Source organism: Malaclemys terrapin, chromosome 6, assembly GCF_027887155.1.
Source record: "Malaclemys terrapin pileata isolate rMalTer1 chromosome 6, rMalTer1.hap1, whole genome shotgun sequence".
NCBI classification, from domain to species: Eukaryota; Metazoa; Chordata; order Testudines; family Emydidae; genus Malaclemys; species Malaclemys terrapin.
This window is the reverse complement of record NC_071510.1, coordinates 117,948,758-117,969,416: the sequence shown is the minus strand read 5'-3', so window position 1 is coordinate 117,969,416 and position 20,659 is coordinate 117,948,758. Positions and strand designations below refer to the sequence as shown.

Genomic DNA, 20,659 nt, shown 5'->3' with positions numbered 1-20,659 from the left:
GATCTATCAGCCACCTTTGAGTCCAGGGATCACGAGGTGATGCCGACTCACTGGCAGATGATGTGGGGGTGGGGTAAGACAAAGCAGTTGCCCTCTGGTAGCTTCATTCTTCTCTCTCAGAGAAGCAACCCAAGCAAGCTCCCTGGTGTGGGCACTGCAGGATCCAGTTCCAATATTCCTTCTGTTCAGCACATCCCCAGTATCACTACCTCTCCTGACTTTATTACTAGTCTCACAATGGTTGTGACTTCCCCAGTCCCACCCCAATAGGGAGGCGGATCTTGTGGTTAAAGGACAGGACTGGGAGTCAGGACAGCTTGGACCTTCCTAACTATGCCAGAGACTTCCTGGGAGACTCTGGCAAATCACCTACTCTCTCTCTGCTTCGTTTCCCCCTAATCTAACAAAATCTCTCCAGCTGGCTAGTGGGATCTATATACTAATAGCATCAGAGCACCTTCCACCTCCAACATGGGGCTAGGGCTACCTCCCCGTGTCCACTCATGGCCAAGTGGCTCAAGGCCCTTGACTGGAAGGCTCCGCGGAGAGCAAAACCAGCCCCTGTCACCAGGTCCCTTTGGCCATTCACGCCGGTGGAATCAACACCCAATCTGGTTGGGTTGTTTGTTACTGGGGCTGTGAATTTTCGGGCTTTTCTTCTTCCCTGCCGCCGCCGGACGCGCGGTTTCCCCGGGTGGGTGGGCTGGCTGGGGACCATGCCCCTGGGGCGAGGGAAGTCCAAGGAGCTGGTGTAAATGAGAGCGGAATCCGGCCCAGCCGATCCGAAGGCGGTGCGCGGGGGCGGCCCTGGTGGCTGCCCTGGAGCAGGGCTCGGCCCTGGGAAGAAAGAGCCGCGCAACCAGGGCTGCGTTTGCGGGGCGCCCTGCAGCGCTCGGCGCGGCTCGCTGCGGAGGGCGGGGGGAAGCTGCGGCGGCGGCGGGGCAGCGCGAGCGCAGGTGGCCGCCCCGTGACGTCAGGCGGTGGGCGGGGCCCCGGGAGGCGTTCTCCCGGGGCAGATGTGCCGGGCGGCTCGGGCTCGGGTTCGGGCTCGCGCTGCGGACGGAGGGGCAGGAGCGAGGCGAGCCCCGTCCGAGGAGGCGCGCGCTCGCTGCTGGGCTCGCTGCGGGCAGCCGGGCAGGGCGTCTCTCCCCAGGGGTAAGTGCCTGTGCCAGGGATGCTCTTCCCCAGGTAGGGAAGGCGCGGGCGGGCGGGCGGGCTCGGGGGCTGCCCCCCACCTGCCCCGGGAATGAAAGAAGCGAACCCAGGCAGCCCCTCCAGCCGCGGGGGGGGAATGCGCAGGAGCTCGCGCTGTTCCCCAGCACCTGAGTCTCGCTCGCCTGCTCCTGGAGCTCTTTGCTTCTTGCTCTCTTCGGGTTCACTGCGGGGTGGGAAGCGGGGGTGGAACCGGGCGGGCTTTCATGCCCGCAGGACAGGAGTGGAGATGGGGAGAGAGTTAAGCAGGGATGATGACATGAGTTCCCCCGGGGTCTCTACGATACAGCGCTGTAGTCCCTTCCCTGCCCCAGTGCAACGGTGAGGTTACGGGGCTGCTGTATTTATCCCCTGTGCTGCACTGGAGATGTGCTGTCCTGTACTAGGTCTGGCGGTGTGGACAATGGTCCCCATGGAGAGGTGGACAGTGGTCTCCCAGTCCCCAGGGAGAAAGGACTTGCTGCCCACTCCTGAACCTGTGGGGTGCAGTGCAGGAGAGGTTGGAAGGGGCTGGATGGGGGGGGGGGAGTGTGTGATGGGAGCATGACCTGGCATGTTAGGGGAGAAGGGCACCATCATTTTCACAAGCTCTGTTTCTTCCATGGAAATCCTAAATATATTTCTCCTGTCCCTGCTCTAGTTACAAATGCTGCTGCTAAGGGAAGGCAGACAGGTAAATGCGGCACCTGTACAATGTCCTGTGGTGATTAAGGGAGGTGATAACTGGTGTCTTTAAGGATGTTATCTTGTGAGAGGCATTGAATTGAGGATGGTTTTTAAAAGGCTTGGCGGGGGATGATGATGAGTCTATTGGCACCACATCGCTCTATTATAACATTTCTTATACTCTGCTTCCAATACTTCTGTGGGCTGTCATCACCTTATGAGCTTGATTCCTCTTTTCCGTGCCTCAGTTAACTCCACTGAATTCAGTGGAGTTACTCCTGACTTACACTGCTGTAAGTGTGTAGAGAATCAGGCCATATGTGTTTCCTCGCGTACACTAAAGAGCATGAATACTCCTGTTTGCTTCACTGGCAAATGTCTAAATGGCATTTGCATGAATGAACGGTGACTTTGTGAGTGTAGCGTCACCTCAGACATTTCATTTGCAGGAGCTTTAATACTTCTCTGGCTGTGTGGGAAAGGTACATTTTAGAGTAACGGATGCTGAACTATGATGTGGTGTAAGTGATCCACTAGCTCGTAGCTGTACACAGTTACTAATATGGCTCTTAATTGCCCCAGTGAAGGAAACAAACTGTCAGCCTTCTGCACCTGAAAGCTGTTGGGTGTCAAGTATTTTCTGTACTCCTGGGAACAACCTTGCACCAATGGGATGGACTAGATGACCTAATATGATTTATCTATTGCTAATAAATTCCAGTGGTGATTCTGAGCTCAGGAGCAAAACATGATTATACCTATGGCATAATTTTGGCCAATTTGGGTGCTTAAAATTAGATCTTGAAATAAATTGTGTGATTTGTATTTTACAGGGAGTTACAGGTGCCTGACAGTCAGATAAGTGACCTAACCGTAGTGTTGTTTGATAATACTAGGCTTAGTCTTTTACATCTCCTCTGCTTTGCTGTGTCTCTGGATGTGTAAAACTAATGATCGGATCCTCTTAAATAAATCCTCATCAGTGACTTACAACATGCAGCTGATTTCTGCTGCTGCCCTTCATGAAAGATCCTGTCTGCTTATTAACTATTAGCAGCACTTCACGTTTTCAAAGCAATGTATGAATATCCGTTAGATGACAAGACCCTATGACTGGTCAGTATGACAAACCTCATTTATGAGGCAGGCAAGCTGTGGCTTTGGGGAGATGAAGAAGCTTGTTCGAGGCTACATGGCAAGTCATTGGCAGGGTTGGGATTAGAGCTCCTAGAACGTAGTTTTTCAAACTGGAGGGCACCCCCCCCACCAGGGGTGGCAATGAGGTTATCAGGGGGGTGTGAGGACCTGATGTGAAGTAGCGCAGTCTCACATCTTACCTGCTTTCCGATGAGTAGGAGATGGTGGAGACCGTGCCCTTGCCCGGGTGGATGCAATGTCAGCAGCCAGCATGCAAGTGGAGGTCCCAGGGGGAAGGGGTTGGAGAGCAAGCCCACCCCTCTGCAGTGCCTGTTACTGGCCTGGTGCGGAGGGAAGGCCCTGGGGGGGAGGGATTGGAGAGTGAGGCCACCCCCTCACAGAGCCTGTTATGGCCCCCCCCTCCCACTTCACACCCTGCCCCACCTGAGCCCCAGATACTGGGCTGGTGGTATCAGGCAGCAGGATCTGGGCAGTGAGAGCAGAGTGGAGGAAGCAGCTGGAGCCAGCGAGCAGAGTCAGCAGGCACACCCTGGTAGGCATCGTGGCCCGCCATGGGGGGGTGGGGGGGAAAGGCATGCAGCAGGCTGGGTGTAACCCCCATAACCCACATGTTGGTTATAAGGGAAAAGAATAAGAATGCGGAAACACAAGATACCTATAGGTCCAGGCATATAAGAACTAGCTTAAGTGTTTAGCATAAGAGTAAGCCCCCGCAGCCTTAGTAGAAGTAAGTCGCTCTATAGCGTTAGCATAAGTAAGTAAACTAGCAGTGACCTTAAGTCACAAGATGACATAAGACTTTGTTTTGCTTGTTTTGCAATATTAGAAAATGCTGAAACTAAGCATAAAACTACTGACCGGTAACCGCAAGAAGGTAGTTTGTACCAGTTTTAGGGTATTTTGCGGGTAAATATCAGCAGATGCCTAACCGCAGGTGACTATGGTAACTAACTTTTATGTATATGCTAATGAGTTTAAACTAATTAATATACTAATCTAAAGGATAAGGGCACTCCAATATTATGAGGGTGAGGAAGTTAAAATATGGTGAAGAAGGGAGGAGCCACTCATGAATTTGCATGATGGTCTGTAAAGAATCTGTCTCAACCCTTCTAGTCCTCCCCAAGGATAGAGTGAGCATACACATGTAATAGTGCTGGACATAACTACAGGATTGTATTACTTCGCCTTACTTGTTTGGATTGTTTATTTATAGGACTAATCGTAGTAATAATACAAATTCTGCAACTTCAAATGTTTCTTCCTGAGTGTGAGTGTTGTGGTCATTGCTGTGTACATTGGGACTCCCATCTGAACTGTAATTCTGATAATACTGGGCCCAATCTTGGGACAAAAACCTACCACATTTTGGAGTGTTAATTCGGAATTTTAAATGGTTAATGTAATCGATACCTAATCAATAGATCAGGCAACATGGGAGAGTGGGAGCAAGGGAGTTTGGGGGGAGCAGAGCAGGATGTTGCCAGAGGATGTTGTGAAGGCCAAGACTATAACAGGGTTTAAAAAAAAACTAGCTAAATTCATGGACGATAGGTCCATCAATGGCTATTAGCCAGGATGGGCAGGGATGGTGTCCCTAGCCTCTGTTTGCCAGAAGCTGGGAATGGGTGACAGGGGAAGGATCACTTGTTGATTACCTGTTCTGTTCATTCTCTCTGGGGCACCTGGCATTGGCCACTGTTGGAAGACTGGATACTGGGCTTTGGTCTGACCCGTATGGCTGCTCTTATGAGGGTTGTGGACAAGTTAGAGAGAGTCTGGCGAGCATGGCCTGCCTGTTGTGTTTGTAATAACACAGGTGAATTTTGTCTGGTTTCAGGTTTTGGAAAGTTTTCTTTACGAACCTATGTCCCTCTGCACCTAAACACCTACAGACACGATTCACTGCAATAATATAGAGTCCGAAACCAGAAGGTTCCATTGTGAGCATGTCTGATCTCCTATATAACACAGGCCATAGAACTTCCCCAAAATATTTCCTAGCGCAGATCTTTTAGAAACACATCCAATCTTGATTAAACCATTGCCAGTGATGAAGAATCCACCACAACCCTTGATAGGGCGGCAGGATTTGGGAGGGCATTTTGCCATCCTTGGCGGAAATTCACCAGCAGGGGGTCCTTCCGCTCCAGGTCTTCAGCGGCAATTCGGCGGCAGGTCCTTCACTTGCTCTGCGAAGACGCGGAGCAGAAGGACCCCCACCGAAGGCTCAGAGGAGGAGCTCTGCCGCCTAGGGCAGCAAAAAGCCTGGCACCGCTCCTGATTGTTCCAATGGTTAATTACTCTCACCGTTGGAAATAAGGTGCAAATTTTTAATCTGAATTTGTCTAGCTTCAACTTCCAGTCATTGGATTGTGTTCTACTTTTCTCTGTTTGATTGAAGAGCCCATTATTAGATATTTGTTCCTCGTGTAGATACTTATAGACTGTAATCAAATCACCCCTTAACCTTCTCTTTCTCATTAGGCTTGGAAGGATTCTAAATCGTTAGTCGTTGGTAAGCGTCAATTTCACCTGACACGCAGCAATCGACCAAAATAAATAAATAAATCAATCCATGGATAGTAGTAGGTAAGCACAGCCTCCCCCTTACCTAGTGCCTGCAGGAATTTGGTATCCTGGCCCCTCAGCTGTGAAAGGCGCGCCCTGCAGCCCAGCTGCCATGCCCCCGCTCACTCATTCATCAGCCAGGAGTACAGGAGTATCTGCTGCTCCGGGGCCAGGGCTGTTCAGCAGTGGAGTGGCCTCCCCCACAGCCAGGGACTCATCCTCTTTGTTGTGGTCCCAGCAGGCACCTTCCTTGCCAGGATAGGAGCACTTAGCGGGACTGGAACAGTGGCAATCATGTAACAAAGGGCAGCGGTGGCTGCCAAACAGTATTGCAGCTGCAGATCCGATTGATGAACGCAACAGTGCTCTAGGATTAAAGTTCAGAAAGAGTATGAATGCAGTTACATTTGTGGTGTGGCCTCAATTGCACTAGTACAGTAGGGGAGGCCAAGTTTGTTGTTTTATGTTAGTAATGGGTCTCAAAAGGAAAACCCTAGAGCAGGGGTAGGCAACCTATGGCACGTGTGCCAAAGGTGGCACATGAGCTGATTTTCAGTGGCACTCTCACTGCCCGGGTCCTGGCCACCTGTCCGGGGGGCTCTGCATTTTAATTTAATTGTAAATGAAGCTTCTTAAACATTTTAAAAACCTTATTTACTTTACATACTACAATCATTTAGTTATATATTATAGACTTATAGAAAGAGACCTTCTAAAAACGTTAAAATGTATTACTGGCATGGGAAACCTTAAATTAGAGTGAATAAACGAAGACTCAGCACACCACTTCTGAAAGGTTGCTGACCCCTGCCCTAGAGGAATATTGCAGTGAATAGCCTGACCTCCAATTTAAAACAGTGAATAAGTCTGGAAAGGGAGACAAGGACATTTTGTGCTGCAAAGTTGGTAAAACAGAAATCTCTGGAAAGGTACATAGTATTGCTGATCATCTGAACAGTAAATCTCATTTGACAAGCAAAGAAAGTCAAGCAAAGGTAACCCAGGCTTTGATAGAAGCCTGTTTAGGAAGAATGAGAAAAGGAAGAAGCTGCAGATTTTCCACACAATCTGGTACACGTGTTGTGTTTTGAGCCAATTCCAATGAATACTGTCCATGGGGTTGGAGGTTTTTATTAGCTCTGCTTCACAAGTATGCACCAACATTGTGCACTTCCCAAAACAACATTAGCTGGAAGAAAAATACCCGCCTGAAGTTTTTGCTCACCACCAAGCTACAATAAAGGATCTTTTGAATGATCGGAAATTCTCTTTAGGAATTGAACCCCAGAGTTTTCCGGACCGCCAGCAATTAACATCCTTGCAGTGTTCTACAGTGACAAAAATAAATCAATTAATACTATTCTATTGCAGGGGTCGTGTCAATTTGGTTTCAATTGTGTTGTGAGAATACAGCCAAAGGTGGGAATACTGTATGTCAGTCAACAGTGACTCCACAATAAACATGCCACGCTTAGTAAAGGACTTGAAAGAAATGTATCCACATCCGCTGCACATTCCATGCATTCCAATGCTCAAACCACTGAGCTATCCCTGTATAGCCATTGATCATGCAATCAATCCTGATGCATTCTACAACATGAACAAATTTGCTGTACATTTTCTAGCGATATTTAAACATGCCAACAGGCAAAGGCTCTTTTAAAGTTATCTTTTAAAGTCTGCGTGAGCAAAATTGTGAGCGTGTGCTCTCTCATGTTGTGCTGTCGTGTTACTTTTCCTGGCTTAAGGCAACAAAATTCATTCATGTGCATTGGGACAGTGTGATGGACTTTCTTATTAAAGAAGAGGTAGCATTCATCTCAAAGAAGGCAATGAAACTATATCAGGTGGTCGAGAATGATGGAAATCAGCAAGAATTGCACTGCAAGTTACCTTTTCTTTGTGTATTTTTGGGGGAAATCTACAGTGTTCATTTGCAAATGGAAACAAATACACCCTTCATACATTGCCTTGATACGCTGCTTACCTATGACTTATAAGTTCCTGCTGATGTACATTAATGCCTAAAAGAAGTGGAACTCAGGTCAGTGGGCTCCAAAAGGCAATTCCTTTCATCTGCAATGCATGCTTTCTCATCAGAATTTCAAAGCACACTGAAGGCAGCCATAACCTGGAATGTACCAGACAGACTCTATGGAGCTGGATCTCTTTTTGCCAACTGTCAAGTGTTTGATCCATTTGTCACACCTCAGATTTCTCACAATTTTAGCGACTATGAAAATATTCTGCATATTTTCCATTGCAAAGCAGAAGAGTTCAAGCACAATTTTGATTTGTACATAAAGTATGAAGTGCCTTGTGATGACAGCCTAACTGGAGAAGTTGAAACCCAGTCATTGCCTGTCACATCCAGTGTGGTATTACATGCACTTGCAGTGCCAGTAACTTCAGTGCCTATCATTCAGTTTGTTCAGAAAAGTTCAAGACCAGTATCACATGCAAGTATCTCAAAGACCAACTTCGGCAGCTCAACATTTTTTACTACAAAAAGGATATAAGCTTAAATTTGGAGAGTTGCATGGGCGGTGGGTATAATAGACCAGGGGAGGCTCAGCTGGCACTGCTGTGGCCATTGGACCCCTCATTGCGGCTATGTGCTACCATCTCCTCAGCCGCCCCAGAATCTGCATGGGGCATAATAAATCAAAAACTTCCCCCCAATAAACTCTGGCCGAGGTGGGTCTCGGGGCTCCTCCGGCCAAGGGGTGTGTGGCAGAAGGGATGAAGCCAGGGCTAGCTTCCCCAAAGGGGGGCTCCACCTGCCGCCCATGGAGAGCTTTTGAAATCTGAAATCATCTGCTGGTTCTAGAAAATAATTACTAATTCCAGTACATGTAATAAAAAGCCTGAGAGATTTTATTTATTAGCTCAAACCTCCTAGCTGTGGGAACTGAAGACATTATGCACAAAATTATGTGATTTAGGCATGTTACAAATAACACTTTAACTTTTTGAATCTTACTATTTACTGCAGGGGTTGGCAACGTTTGGCACACGGCTCGCCAGGGTAAGCACCCTGGCGGGCAGGCCAGTTTATTTACCTGCTGATGCAGCAGGTTCATCCAATCGCGGCCCACACTGGCCACAGTTCACCATCCTGGGCCAATGGGGGTGGCGGGAAGCCACGGCCAGCACATCCCTCGCCCACGCCGCTTCTCGCCGTCCCCGTTGGCCCGGAACGGTGAACCGCAGCGAGTGGGGGCTGCGATCGGCTGAACCTGCCGCGTCAACAGGTAAATAAACTGGCCTGGCCCGCCAGGGTGCTTACCCTGGTGAGCCGCGTGACAAACGTTGCCGACCCCTGATCTACTGTCATTAAATAATTGTCTGACACCTGCCCCTTAATTTCCTGCAGTTGTGAAAATTCTAATTGATAAAAATAAAAGAAGCTTAAAACTAAGGCTGTCCAGTAATTGCAGTAAACTCGTGCAATTAACTAAAAAATTAATCGCACTGTTAAACAATAGAATACCAATGGAAATTTATTAAATATTTTTGGATGTTTTTCTGCATTTTCAAATATATTGATTTCTATTACAACACAGAATACAAAGTGTACTCTGCTCACTTTATATTATTATTCTTTTTTATTACAAATATTTGCACTATAAAATGATAAACAAAAGAAACAGTATTTTTCAATTCATCTCATACAATCTCTTTATCATGAAAGTGTAACTTACAAATGTAGAATTTTTTTTGTTACATAACTGCACTCAAAAACAAAACAACATAAAACTTTAGAGCTTACAAGTCCATTCAGTCCTACTTATTGTTCAGCAAATCGCTGATACTGCTGTCTGCTTCCTATTAACATCCCCTGAAAGTGAGAACAGGCATTTGCATGGCACGTTTGTAGCCAGCATTGCAAGGTATATATGTGCCAGATATGCTAAACATTTGTATGCCCCTTCATGCTTCGGCCACCATTCCAAAGGCCATGCTTCCATGCTGATGATGCTCATTAAAAAAAGTAATGTGTTAATAGGGTTACCATATTTTAGTTTTAAAAAAGGACACTCCATGGGGCCCTGACCCCACCCCAACTCCGCCCCTTCCCCAAAGTCCGCGCCCCAACTCTGTCCCCTCCCCTGAACGCTCCGCCCCCTGCTCGTCCCCCTCTCCTGCTTCCCGCGAATCAAATGTTTGTGGGAAGCCTGAAACAGGGAGGCAGCAGGTAGGCTGGGGCAGGGTGCGGCGCGGCCCAGTCCGGCCCCCCCGGCCGAGCGGCTCCCTCCAGCGGCCCGCTGGCCCAGGCCAACAGGCTGTGGCCCCGGCGTCTCCTGCCCGGCTCGGCTTGGGCCCTGGGGCGCCGGAGCCGGCCCCGGCCGAGCACCGCCAGCCCCGGCCCCGACCGAGCACCCCAGGCCGAGCACCGCTGGCCCCGGTCCTGTCCCGGCCCCGGCCGAGCACCGCCGGCCCCTCTCTCCCTATTTTCCCGGACATGTCCGGCTTTTTGGGATTTCCTCCCGGACGGGGATTTGAGGCCCAAAAAGCCGGACATGTCCGGGAAAATCCGGACGTATGGTAACCCTAGCATTAATTAAATTTGTGACTGAACTCCTTGGGGGGAGAATTGTATGTCTCCTGTTCTGTTTTACCCACATTCTGCCACATATTTCATGTTACAGCAGTCTTGGATGATGACCCAGCACATGTTTATTTTAAGAACACTTTCACTGCAGATTTGACAAAAAGCAAAGACTGTACCAACGTGAGATTTCTAAAGATAGCTATAGCACTCAACCCAAGATTTAAGAATCTGAAGTGCCGTCCAAAATCTGAGAGGGATGAGGTATGGAGCATGCTTTCAGAAGTCTTAAAAGAACAACAGTCAGATGCGGAAACTACAGAACCCAAACCACTAAAAAAGAAAATCAACCTTCTGCTGGTGGCATTGACTCAGATGATGAAAATGAACATGTCGGTCTGTTCTGCTTTGGATCGTTATCGAGCAGAACCTGTCATCAACATGGTCGCATGTCTTCTGGAATGGTGGTTGAAGCATGAAGGGACATATGAATCTTTTGCACATCTGGCACCAGGGGCGGCTCTATGTATTTTGCCACCCCAAGCACGTCAGTGAGGCAGCCTTCGGCTGCATGCCTGTGGGCGGTCCACTGGTAACGCGGATTTGGCGGCATGCCTGCGGGAAGTCCGCTGGTCCCGCGCCTTCGGTGTACCCGCCGCCGAATCCGTGTTACCAGTGGACCGCCCACAGGCATGCCACCGAAGGCAGCCTGACTGCCACCCTCACGGCGACTGGCAGGCCGCCCCAGGCATGCACTTGTTGCGCTGGTGCCTGGAGCCGCCCCTGTCTGGCACATTAATATCTTGTGATGCCGGCTACAACAGTACCATGTGAATGCCTGTTCTCATTTTCAGGTGACATTGTAAACAAGAAGCGGGCAGCATTATCTCCTGCAAATGTAAGCAAACTTGTTTGTCTGAGCAATTGGCTGAAGTAGGACTGAGTGGACTTGTCGGCTCTAAAGTTTGACATTGTTTTATTTTTGAATGCAGTTTTTTGTACATAATTCTACGTCTGTAAGTTCAACTTTCATGATAGAGATTGCACTACAGTACTTGTATTAGGTGAATTGAAAAAAACTATTTCTTTTGTTTTTTATAGTGCAAATATTTGTAATAAAAAATAAATATCAAGTGAGCACTGTACACTTTGTATTCTGTTGTAATTGAAATCAGTATATTTGAAAATGTAGAAAACATCCAAAAATAAACAATAAAAGAATACCATTTATTTAAATAACAGAGTGATTAATTTTTTTAATCGCTTGACAGCCCTACTTAAAACCCATAATATTGCATAATTGAGGAAATTAAAGAAAAATGCCTACAATAAAAATTGATCTGATCTGAAATTATGAAGAAAAGAATAAAAATCTAATTTTACCAAGCCTAACACACAACTTAGGGCTGGTCCACACTAACCCCCGACTTCGAACTAAGATACGCTAACGTAGCTGAAGTCGAAGTATCTTAGTTCGAACTTACCATGGGTCCACACGTGGCAGGCAGGCTCCCCCGTCGACTCCGCGTACTCCTCTCGCGGAGCAGGAGTACCGGTGTCGACGGCGAGCACTTCCGGGATCGATTTATCGCGTCTAGAGAAGACGCGATAAATCGATCCCAGAAGATCGATTGCTTACCACCGGACCAGGAGGGAAGTATAGACGTACCCTTAGTGTGCCTGCGTCAACATAACTTCTGTCCATTTATCATTAGAGAGACAAGGTGGATGAGGTAATATCTCTTATTGGACCAACTTCTGAGAGAAGGTAAAAGATATTACCTCACCTACCTTGTCTCCTGAATCCTGGGACCCACATTGCGACAACACTGCAAACAACAGTGGAAGATATCCATTTGTTATTGTCTGTTCCTGTTTTGGTGGCAGGTTGTTCTGTACCATGATACTATCCCTGCCATCTTTCTCTTTTCTCACGGGGTTATATACAGTTTCCCTCATTGCTTTTTGGTTCAATCTCCTTTATCAGCTCTGATCATTCTGAAGAAATGTCATTCCTGCACTCTCTGATTTTGGGTACAAGCAGAAAATGTCTGAGGAGATGGGGAAACTTTTCTAATGATAAAATTCTAATGAGCTATAGAATCATAAGCATCACACACCTTTCACATTGAAATGTGGGCTATTGATTTTTTTTTTTTTTTTTGCTTTCTGCCCTCCCACCATATAGCAGCAGACAACATATTGTTTCAGGGCCAATCCATTGTCTCTGTAAGCATGTCTGTCTAATCTGTCTATCTGAAAAAACATTCCTCTCTATTGGTAAAGGATTTATCCTCAAAACACCCCTGCGAGACGTGGAGACAGCATCATCTTCATTTTGCAGGCTGGGAACTGTGCCACAAAATAAGTTGTTCAGGGGAGTTTATGGACAAATTGGGAACTGAACTCCTCTCCAGAGTCCCATTTTAGAGCCTTAATCACAAGACAATCCTGCTCCTAGGATGCTAGCTAATGGGAGTTCCTAGGGAATGTCATGTTTTAATCATGCCACATTTATATTCTAATGACATGAATATGATCCCTCAAAGATGCAGATGGAACTTGGGGCGTGAGCAACGATCCCACCCTGATTCTGCTAACCCCCAGTGCCGAAGTGATAGGTACAGCTGACTATGGACGTTATAGGTCAGAGGATGTGCACAAAAGCTACAAAAAGAACAGGAGTACTTGTGGCACCTTAGAGACTAACAAATTTATTAGAGCATAAGCTTTCGTGGACTACAGCCCACTTCTTCGGATGCATATAGAATGGAACATATATTGCGGATACAGACTAACACGGCTGCTACTCTGAAACCTGACAAAAGCTACAGATGAAAATGAAATAAGCGTCTCTGTATATGGGACTGTGATGTTCAAGGCTGGGTATTGTTCGGAGCTTTTTTTCATTAAGGCAGTCACTGCTTCATTGCACTGCCATATGAAGTGGCAGCATATAATGTGACATCAATCAGCACTCTCCAGCTGTTCTTTGGATTCCTCACTCCCTCAACATCTAAGCTTTCGCCAATTTCTCATTTATTTTAAAGATTTGCTTGGGGGAAATGGTACAGTTCCAAGGATGTTGTGAAGCTGCATGTTTACCAGACAAAAGAGAACTCGTTTTTGTCAGGCTGTTTTTGGAAGGATTCCTCCAAATTGCTCCTCCTTCCCTATTCATTTCCAATTAGGAATTGGAGCTCCCCATTTAAAAAAAAATTAAAAATCCAGTTTTCCAGCTAAAACTGACAATCTACTGTTCCAGGCATAGGCACTGACTCCGTGGGTGCTTCGGGGCTGAAGTACCTTTGGGGGGAAAATATGGGGGGCTACTAGTCAGCTGTTTGGCGGCTGGCGGGATGCACTCAGGGGAGGGCAGAGAGGAGCCAGCTGCAGGCGGGCATGGGGGTCTTGGGGGAGGAAGCTGAGAGAAGCGAGCAAAGGGCGGGTGTGGGGGCTGGAGGAGGGGCACAGCAGAGGTGGGAAGAGGCAGAGCAAGGGCTGGACCTCGGGGGAAGGGGTGGAGCGAGGGCGGGGCCTCGGGGGAAGGGGCAGAGTGGAGATGTGGCCTTGGGATGGAGCGCCCACCTGGAAAAATAAGTCAGTGCCTATAGTTCCAGGTGAAGGCCCCTGATGTTATAGGGGATGAGCTGACGCAGTAACTTTCATCCCACAGATCTTTTCCATACTATCTCCAGAGAAATCAGAATTAAGTTCTATTAGGTCATCTAGCAGAATTGTTCCCTACAGCCTGTATTCTACATTGCTTTGTCCAGCATAGCTTTTAAGGAGTCAAATGATGGGGTTTCTACTCCTTTCCCAGGAAGATGGCTGCAAAGACTATTAAGAATTGTTTTCTGATATTGACCCTTTTCCATATTCCTTCAAATTGCTCCTGGTTATGTCCATTGGGACTAACTAAAATGATTCCTCTTCCCCTGCCTTCTCCTTGGTGCTTATGCCCTTCAGAGTGTCCTATGTCTATTGCTTAATCCATGGTATTTTTATAGTTTGAATGGCTGTCTAGTATCTGGACAGAGTACTATGCCTTCTCAGGCACTGCTGAGCCAAGATGGGCTAGAACTAGCACTGGTTTATGCTGGGTGCTAGTGCTGTAAGGCCATGTGTAGGGTCTTGAGATGGGAAGCCCACCAGTGAGGATTTGTAGAGGGGCCACACAGTTGGGGAAAGGAGGGATGGGCAGTGATTGGAAAGGGCATGGATCCAGTGTATTCTCTCAACTGACAGAGCTCTTATGGTGTTCCAGATGCAACCTAAAGCTTCCACTCTGTCAAAAATCCTGAGTGGGATCAGAGGCGTTAACTCCACCTGCCCTCCCCTTTGGTCACTCCCTAGCCACACACAGTAGCATCATTGTCCTGGTCCTTTCCTAAGGGATTACAATCTAGATTACATTTTGGTCCTGTAGGAATATATGATCAGGTTTGGACTCCATTATAACTGTCTATGGTGTGTGTGGGTGTTCTTATTTTATTTATTTATTTATTATTTACCGTATTTATTCTTGCTCTTTCAATCGTAGGGATTTGTCCAGAGCAGTTTCTCTGTTTTATTTCATGTTGTCTTACCCAAGTATTTTGCGATCTTCACCCGTCCAGGAATGCTGCTAAACTCATCTGTTGTTGTTGTTTTTTATGGGAAAGAGGTGACTGTATTGGCAGTGGGTTTGTAGGCCTTAGGAAGGCACAGCGGGAGCCTTGATCTTTAATTATCTTGTGGGCAGTTTCATAGAATCCTAGAATATCAGGGTTGGAAGGGACCTCAGGAGGTCATCTAGTCCAACCCCCTGCTCAAAGCAGGACCACTTCCCAACTAAATCATCCCAGCCACAGCTTTGTCAAGCCCGACCTTAAAAACCTCTAAGGAAGGAGATTCCACCACCTCCCTAGGTAACCCATTCCAGTGCTTCACCACCCTCCTAGTGAAAAAGTTTTTCCTAATATCCAACCTAAACCTTCCCCCACTGCAACTTGAGACCATTACTCCTTGTTCTATCATCTGCTACCAATGAGAACAGTCTAGATCCATCCTCTTTGGAACCCCCTTTCAGGTAGTTGAAAGCAGCTATCAAATCCCCCCCCCCTCATTCTTCTCTTCTGCAGACTAAACAATCCCAGTTCCCTCAGCCTCTCCTCATAAGTCATGTGCTCCAGCCCCCTAATCATTTTTGTTGCCCTCCGCTGGACTCTTGCCAATTTTTCCACATCCTTCTTGTAGTGTGGGGCCCAAAACTGGACACAGTACTCTAGATAAGGCCTCACCAATGTCGAATAGAGGGGAATGATCATGTCCCTCGATCTTCTTATACAGCCCAAAATGCCGTTAGCCTTCTTGGCAACAAGGGCACACTGTTGACTCATATCCAGCTTCTCGTCCACTGTAACCCCTAGGTCCTTTTCTGCAGAACTGCTTCCTAGCCATTCGGTCCCTAGTCTGTAACAGTGAATGGGATTCTTCCGTCCTAAGTGCAGGACTCTGCACTTGGCCCTGTTGAACCTCATCAGATTTCTTTTGGCCCAGTCCTCTAATGTGTCTAGGTCCCTCTGTATGCTATCCCTACCCTCCAGCATATCTACCACTCCTCCAAGTTTAGTGTCATCTGCAAACTTTCTGAGAGTGCAGTCCACGCCATCCTCCAGATCATTAATGAAGCTATTGAACAAAACCGGCCCCAGGACCGACCCTTGGGGCACTCCGCTTGAAACCGGCTGCCAACTAGACATGGAGCCATTGATTACTACCCATTGAGCCCGACAATCTAGCCAGTTTTCTATCCACCTTATAGTCCATTCATCCAGCCCATACTTCTTTAACTTGGTGGCAAGAATACTGTGGGAGACCATATCAAAAGCTTTGCTAAAGCAAGGAATAACACATCCACTGCTTTCCCCTCATCCATGGACCCAGTTATCTCTTCATAGAAGGCAATTAGGTTAGTCAGGCATGACTTGCCCTTGGTGAATCCATGCTGACTGTTCCTGATCACTTTCTTCTCCTCTAAGTGCTTCAGAATTGATTCCTTGGGGACCTGCTCCATGATTTTTCCAGGGACTTAGGTGAGGCTGACTGGCCTGTAGTTCCCTGGATCCTCCTCCTTCCTTCTTTTAACGATGGGCACTATATTTGCCTTTTTTCAATCGTCCAGGACCTCCCCCCGATCGCCATGAGTTTTCAAAGATAATGGCCAATGGCTGTGCAATCACATCCGCCAACTCCTTTAGCACCCTCAGATGCAGTGCATCCAGCCCCATGGACTTGTGCTCGTCCAGTTTTTCTAAATAGTCCTGAACCGCTTCTTTCTTCATATAGGGCTGGTCACCTCCTCTCCATACTGTGCTGCCCAGTGCAGCAGTCTGGGAGCTGACCTTGTTCGTGAAGACAGAGGCAAAAAAAGCATTGAGTACATTAGCTTTCCACATCCTCTGTCACTAGGTTGCCTCCCTCATTCAGTAAAGGGACCCACACTTTCCTTGACTTTCTTCTTGTTGTTAACATACCTGAAAAAACTTTGTTACTCTTAACATCCCTTGCTAGCTGCAACTCCAGTGTGATTTGGCCTTCCTGATTTCACTCCTGCACGCCTGAGCAGTATTTTTATACTCCTCCCTGGTCATTTGTCCAATCTTCCACTTCTTGTAAGCTTCCTTTTGTGTTTAAGATCAGCAAGGATTTCACTGTTCAGCCAAGCTGGTCGCCTGCCATATTTACTATTCTTTTTACACATCGGGATGGTTTGTTCCTGCAACCTCAATAAGGATTCTTTAAAATACAGCTAGCTCTCCTGGACTCCTTTCTCCCTCATGTTATTCTCCCAGGGGATCCTGCCCATCAGTTCCCTGAGGTAGTCAAAGTCTGCTTTTCTGAAGTTCAGGGTCCGTATTCTGCTGCTCTCCTTTCTTCCTTGTGTCAGGATCCTGAACTCAACCATCTCATGGTCCCTGCCTCCCAGGTTCCCATCCACTTTTGCTTCCCCTACTAATTCTTACTGGTTTGTGAGCAGCAGGTCTAGAAGAGCTCTGCCCCTAGTTGGTTCCTCCAGCACTTGCACCAGGAAATTGTCCCCTACACTTTCCAAAAACTTCCTGGATTGTCTGTGCACCGCTGTATTTCTCTCCCAGCAGATATCAGGGTGATTGAAGCCTCCCATGAGAACCAGGGCCTGCGATCTAGTAACTTCTGCTAGTTGCCAGAAGAAAGCCTTGTCCACCTCATCCCCCTGGTCTGGTGGTCTATAGCAGACTCCCACCACGACATCACCCTTGTTGCTCACACTTCTCAACTTAATCCAGAGACTCAGGTTTTTCTGCAGTTTCATACCAGAGCTCTGAGCAGTCCTACTCCTCTCTTACATACAATGCAACACCCCCACCTTTTCTGCCCTACCTGTCCTTCCTGAACAGTTTATAATCATCCATGACAGTACTCCAGTCCTGCGAGTTATCCCACCAAGTCTTTGTTATTCCAGTCACACCATAGTTCCTTGACTGTGCCAGGACTTCCAGTTCTCCCGGCTTGTTTCCCAGGCTTCTTGCATTTGTGTATAGGCACTTAAGATAACTCGCTGATTGTTCCACTTTCTCAGTATGAGACAGAAGTCCTCCCCTCTTGCACTCTCCTGCTCGCGCTTCCTCCCGGTATCACATTTCCCCACTTACCTCAGGGCTTTGGTCTCCTTCCCCTGGTGAACCTAGTTTAAAGCCCTCCTCGTTAGGTTAGCCAGCCTGCTTGCGAAGATGCTCTTCCCTCTCTTTGTTAGGTGGAGCCCATCTCTGCCTAGCACTCCTCCTTCTTGGAACACCATCCCATGGTCGAAGAATCCAAAGCCTTCTCTCTGATACCACCTGCATAGCCATTCATTGACTTCCACGATTCGACGTTCTCTACCCAGGCCTTTTCCCTGCACGGGGAGGATGCACGAGAACACCACTTGCACCTCAAACTCCTTTATCCTTCTTCCCAGAGCCACGTAGTCTGCAGTGATCCACTCAAGGTCATTCTTGGCAGTATCATTGGTGCCCACGTAGAGAAGCAGGAAGGGGTAGCGATCCGAGGGCTTGATGAGTCTCGGCAATCTCTCCGTCACATCGTGAATCCTAGCTCCTGGCAAGCAGCAGACCTCTTGGTTTTCTCGGTTGGGGCGGCAGATAGATGACTCAGTCCCCCTGAGGAGGGAGTCCCTGACCACCACCACCACCTGCCTCCTTCTCTTGGGAGCGGTGGTCGTGGAACCCCCATCCCTAGGACAGTGCATCTCATGCCTTCCAATCGGTGAAGTCTCCTTCTGCTCCCTTCCCTCAGATGTGTCCTCTAGTCCACTCTCCGCATTAGTACCTGTGGAGAGAACCTGAAAATGGTTGCTCACCTGTATCTCCATTGCTGGTACATAGACGCTCCTCTTTTTTCTTCTGGAGGTCACATGCTGCCAAATTTCTTCACCGTCCTTCTGTCCCCTCTGCGCAGCCTGCTCAGATTCTTCAGAACGTTGTGCCCGTAGAAGCATATCCTGACATCTGTCCAGGAAATCTTCATTTTCTCCTATGCAATGCAGGGTCGATACTTGTTTCTCCAGACCTCGAACCGTCTCTTCCAATATGGAAACTAGCTTGCATTTTGTACAAACAAAGTCGCTTCTGTCCTGTGGAAGAAAGACAAACCTGACACAGCCTGTGCAGGTTACAACAGCTCACCTTCCATAATTTCTTCCTTCTAAGAGCTTCCTCAGCTGTTGCAGCAACTCACAGAAGCCCGCAAGATGAAAGCCGCAGTGGGCTCTCCCCAGGCAAACTCCCTCTGTTAGCCTCTTGTTCGCCGCTCAGCTGGTTTGCTGCTGATTGCCTTTTTATAACAGTCAGGCCTACTCAAGGCCCACCTGGAACAAAGCACTCCCAATTCACACTTTTCAAGCAAACAATCAAGCACATGGTCAAACTGACCAACTGTCCCCACAACAGACACTCAGATACTCACCAATACAGCCCCCCCAATGCAGCACTTAGCGTATCTCCTCTGAGACAGATCCCAGGCAAACTCCCTCTGTTAGCCTCCGCTGTTCGCTGCTCCAGTTTAATAACTGCAGAACTGTAGGTGGGTACCTGAAAGTCTGAATTACTTTTACTGGAGACTATAATTTTTATCATTGTGTGGGTATTTTTTAAAAGATATGAGTGGGCTTGGAAGGATGAGATTTTTTTTATTGGTAAATGTCAGTTGAAATCGATTTCACAATACACACACAAACAGATGCAACATATTTCCATTGATAAGAACTGAAATTTACAGCTAGGCAAAGTAAGAAAAATGTTGATTTGATTTAAGGCTACTTACTTTGTATATTTTGGATGTGATGTTAACAATTTGTATCTTAATGGTTTTAAGACGTTAACTTTTTGAATCTCAATGACCACGCATTAAATACATTTGTCTGATTTCCTCCACCCCTATAAAATTGAATGAAAATGTAAATAATTTAAAAAATGCTTAAAATCCATAATTTTGCTCAACTGTGAACATTTAAATAGATAAAAATTAAACTTATTTTTAAAAAAACAACAACAACAACAACAACCCACTGATATTCTTTGAAATTCTATCTATCTATCTATAAACTTGAATTTTACCAAGCCTAGATATGAGGTGCCTACAGCTTGGGATTGATGCCAGAGAAGCCACGATAAAAAAAACCATTCTCTGTCATTGTATCTCCCTGGTTTTGTAAATACACCTCTACCCCGATATAATGGTGTCCTCGGGAGCCAAAAAAAATCTTACCGCATTATAGATGAAACTGCGTTATATCGAACTTGCTTTGATCCGCCGGAGTACGCAGCCCCGCCCCCCCGGAGCACTGCTTTACCACGTTATATCCGAATTTGTGTTATATTGGGTCGCGTTATATCTGGGTAGATGTGTAGCTTTGACTTATAAGGCCAAGTCCATGTAGAACCAAATCGAGTTCAGTTTGCCTCACTCCATGACCCCTTTTCTTGTTCCTGCTCTGCCTGTCAGTTTTTCTCTCTCAGACAGTATTCTCAATGCCGTGAAACAGTGTCATCCAGCTCAGTGTGGTATAGAGGGTGATATTTTAAAAAATTGATACACCACCATATTGTGGGTTGCTATTACCTTTTATTGTGATATTTCCTATAACTAGAATGGGAAATATTGCAAATAGTTCTGTAAGTCAACTGCTATTACATGAGGCATATGCAGCTATGTGATTGCATGGGAGGTATTATGATTCTGTTTCTTATGCACTCTACCTTCACATATGATTCTGTCTGCTGAGGGAGTCTAGAAGGCTGTTTTATAGCGGGAGGTCTCTCTCTCCCCAAAACAGTTCTATTAGTTCTAGGTTTTATTTATTTTGTTTTTAGTCATAAATCATTCTGACTTGAGAGTATGTGATTTGCTCTGTTTAATGCCACATGTGGCAAATGCCCAGATTTTACTGGCATCCACTGATGTAGTTTAAGTCAGCAC

The 20,659-nt window shown here is 47.0% G+C and overlaps 1 protein-coding gene across 1 annotated transcript in view; it reads left to right on the top strand.

Annotated features, from left to right (window-relative positions):
* The first annotated feature begins 1,043 nt into the window (after nucleotides 1–1,043).
* Nucleotides 1,044–20,659, top strand: part of MAPK4 (mitogen-activated protein kinase 4) — a 151,629-nt gene continuing 132,013 nt past the window's right edge. The window contains exon 1 of the mRNA XM_054033066.1: nucleotides 1,044–1,155. The gene's annotated coding sequence lies outside the window, so the exon portion shown is untranslated. The remainder of the gene's footprint in view (nucleotides 1,156–20,659) is intronic.